Consider the following 4,326-nt stretch of genomic DNA (forward strand, 5'->3'; position numbering starts at 1 on the left):
TAATTTTCTCTTCTTATGTAATTTTGAACGTTCTTGAGAAAAGACCAAAATGTACATCTTTATTATACTATTTTATTATATGATTTCAAAGTTATAAATTAATTCCTAACTAGGAGGCTCTGCCACCTTTGCTGGAATTAATCTATATTTTCCTTTATATGATTTCTTGAATCTTAATACTTATATGTTGACTTTTTATGATTGATGAGTTACGAATGTGAATCTTCTACCTTATAATATTTGAAACAATTGTTTTATACATGAAAGATGTTATTAAACTATGAAAGATTTTATTTACCCAAAAAGAAAAAAAAAAGAAAATTTTCTTATTATTTAATTGTGAATTGATGATGGGGTAGAGGGTGTCACATTTAGTGGTATCAGAGCAGGTCGATCTAATCGGCCGTGACTTATCGAGATTCTGTTGTGTACTCTGACATTGTTTTGTTTGTTGTATACTTTGGTGATGCTTTGCTTTGATGATGTTTTGCTTTGATAATGATGATGATGATGTTCTCCTTGTGTTGATATTGTAAAGTTTGATATTGTTAAGTTATTTTTTTTTTAATTAGAGGAATGATAGTCATGATAGTGTCAGCTAATACCATTATGACCTTTCTTCTTCATTCTTATGATTGCTTAATTGTTTGATACTTACGTAAGAAGTGGTGGTTGAGTAATATCGCTTGTGTTGCAAGCATATGTGCGAGTAGTGGTAGACGAAATATGTTGTTAATGTTGTGGGAACTATTGAGGCCTTAGATTTGGGTAAGACATTGATTTATTTTAAAGTGTATTAAGAATTTATGATTGGTGAAATTTTTGAAAGCTATAGTTGTAGCAATTGAATCCAAAGATGAGGTATGTTGAGAATTGGAGTTTTGGTATTCTTAAGGAGAGATTGAAGTGTTGATGATTTTTAGAGTTTGATGGTTGCATGAAAATTTTATTTTCTAAGCCTTTTGTACTGAATAGGTGAGTTATTTGGTTTAGATTTGTAGTGGGAAACTTTGATATGAATTTCAGGTGGAAAGGAGTAAGTTTGGAAGGATTAAGGTATTTTGTGGCATAGATGCTGATGCGTTAGTGTGTAGAGAATGTTTGCACTCCCGTTACAGCAACTTTGGTGATCAAAGGTCTAGTGGTAAGCATTGAATATATCTATGGTGATTTTTGAATTTTTAGCTAAGAAAATGATTTTTTTAAAATCTCATGTCTCACTAAGAGTTGTAGCCTATTCACTTAGTGATAGGTTGATATCACGTGGATGAGTAGAACTCTTTATGTGTTGTTTTCTTTGATAGTTGTTAAAAATAGAAGTTAGTCTGTATAATAATGTTTTCGGGTTAGTAGGCAATGCAAGGATAAGAATTGACATGTTTTGAGGTGTTTTCGTGTAGATTGAGAGGTTGTTTAAGGTTATATGATGCTATGTGGTAAAGGTTGTTCATGTACATGCTTATGGATGATATATATGAAGGTTTAAAGTAGGCATTCTAATATGACTTGATGTGCATGTATGTCGATATGTGAATAGAAGACCTTAGGGATCAAATGGTGAATGTTGTATGGTTAGTGATATTGATCTTAGGATGTGATATGATCATATTGTAGTTGAAGGTGAAGATATATCCAAGACGGTTGTATGTTAAGTTTTCTAGTCCCTGTAAATTTCAGTTAAGGTGAACATGAATCTATCTTAGGTAGAAGTTATGTTTAAGCAGAGAGATATCTAAGCAAGTTAGCGAGAATAAAAGTTTTATGAGGCTTACTATTGGAGATTTATTGAAAGAATTTCTAGGATAGCATTGCCCTTGACTACATTCACTATGAGGGGTATTGTCTTTATGTGAGATAGTAAGTATAAGAGTAGTTCTAACTCTTATGGCAAGATTGACTAGTGATAATATTACCTGACTCTAGTAAGTCTTATGTGGGATATAGTGATGACTTTGAAGACAGGTTTGGGTGGATTATTGATGCAAAGGTAGTAACTTATGTTTTTAAGCATCTAGGAAATGGAAAATTCATGAGAGAAATTACCTTGAATTAGAAGTTGTAATAGTTACGCTTGAGATTTTAGAAACATTATTGAGATATTTAGTGATTATAAGGATCTTAAATATTTGTTTGATCCGAAGGAATTGAATATGAGATAGAAGAGATAGTTGGAAATTGTAAGGATTAAGATTTTAATCTTAGTTGTTATCTGGGTAAACCTATAGCAGTCGATGTTTTGAATAGGAAATATCTATATTTATCTTTCTTTATGGTCAAAGAGATATATCTTTTGGCTCAAGTTAGGAATTTAAGTTTGATTTGTGAAATTACTCCTAGTAGTAAGGGACTATGTATGACTCGATTAACGAATGGATTATTCAAAGGATATTGAATAAGCATATTAGTCGATTCATTTTGGTGGCCAGGTATGAGATTATAGGACAAGGTAGTGAATAAGAGTTTTCTTGGAGTATAAATAAAGTGGTAAGACTTGAAGACCGAGTATGAGTACATAGTGAACTTACAATTAGGTGCCTAATCATTGGAGAAGATTATACAAGTTAAACTAATATGGTGACAAATGTCCTGAGTAGGATGAACATTTATCTATCATTTTGATGATATAAGGGTTGAGTTTGATTGAGTAGATTAGAAACTTAAGCATGATGTGTGAGCTCACCCTTAGGAACATTGAATTGAATATGTTGAAAGGATTAATAATGAGATTAGAAGACTCAGGAGTTAGATTCTTTCTTAGTGACCCAAGTGAAAAAGATTGGTAGGAATATAAATAGCCTTTTACAAGTGGAAGTTGATGGTGTTTCGGGATACAAGGATATAATCTATGTGCCTAGTAAACCCAAAATTAAGGAAGATGATCTTAGAGAAAGGACATAAGAATATTTTTAGCATTTATTTAAGAGTTACTGAAATGTATCAGAGTGGCGCAGCGGAAACATGATGGTCTAAAGAGAAGTAGAGAAGTTGAATCAAGGTGTAGAAAGTAAGTTTAAATTTGGAGTGGATGGAGTGTTGAGATTTAAGGATGGGTTGTATATTCCAAATGTGCCAGAACTTAAGAGAGCAATCTTGGAAGAAGGTCATAAGAGCAGTCTTAGTATTCATCTAGGAGTTACTAAGATGTATCAATATCTTAAGAAGATGTTTTGGTGGCCTAAGATGACGGACGAAGTGGAGGAATTTGTGTATGCTTGCTTAGTATGTTAGAAAGCTAAGGTCGAACACCAAAAACTTTCAGATTTAATACAACCTTTAGACGTTCTAATTTGAAAATAAGATTCTGTATCTATGGATTTAGTTGTAGTTATGTATGATATTCTTAAGAAATTTGATCTTATTTGGATTAATGGATAGGCTTACCAGGTCTGCTCACCTTGAACTTATTAACATTAGACATTTCTTGGAGAGATTGATAGAGTTGTACATCAATAAGGAAATTTTGAAGAAAGTGCTACATGGGAGTTAGAAAGCAAGATGCGAGAAACTTATCTATTTTTGTTTTCAGGTAAATTTCGGGGACGAAATTTCTAAAAGGAGGGGAGAATTGTAACACCCCAATTTCCTTAAAAGGATATTTTTATTAGTAATGGCATTTTCGTAATTATTGATGGCATTTTCGTAATTTTAATAAAGGGACAAGGGTATTTCTGGGTTTCGGAACGGGCCGTTCCAAATGCAGAACGGGCCGTTCCAAAAGAGCGAATATGCTATTTTTTTCAAGTTCCAGAACGGGCCTGGAACGGGCCGTTCTGGATGGAGAACGGCCGTTCCAACTGGAGAACGGGCCGTTCTGGTATGGAGAACGGGTCGTTCTAGAAACAGAACGGGCCTTTCTGCTGAGTCTCGGAACGGGCCGTTCCGGTTTTGGAACGGGCCGTTCCAGTTGAGAAATTTGCCCACGTTTGAAGGATCCGGAACGGGCCGTTCCAAAATCAGTACGGCCGTTCCGGTTGCGCCAGGAGGCCTATAAATAGGGGCAGGGGGGTGAAAATTTGGTACAGAGGAGAAGAAGTGAAAATTTTAGAGAGAGAAAGAAAAGAGAAAGAGAGAGAGAGAGAAAGAAAGAAAGAGAGAGAGAGGGAAAGAAAAAGAAGGGATCCAGAGGAGGAGACCCTGCCCAAGTTCCAACTCCGCCTATCCAGGTAAGGGGGGGAGTGAGAACCTCGCTCAGGGTGTGGGGATAATTGTTGGATAGTTATTTGTCGGATTGGCCCCCAATCCCTTACCGTTGTTATGTCCAATTTTCTATTTACTCTACTTTGTTTTTGTTGAAGGTGTCGTTGTTCTGTTTGATTTTCTATTTAC

The sequence above is a fragment of the Cajanus cajan genome, chromosome 3 (assembly GCF_000230855.2).
Source record: "Cajanus cajan strain Asha chromosome 3, NIPB_CcT2T_4, whole genome shotgun sequence".
NCBI classification, from domain to species: domain Eukaryota; kingdom Viridiplantae; phylum Streptophyta; class Magnoliopsida; order Fabales; family Fabaceae; genus Cajanus; species Cajanus cajan.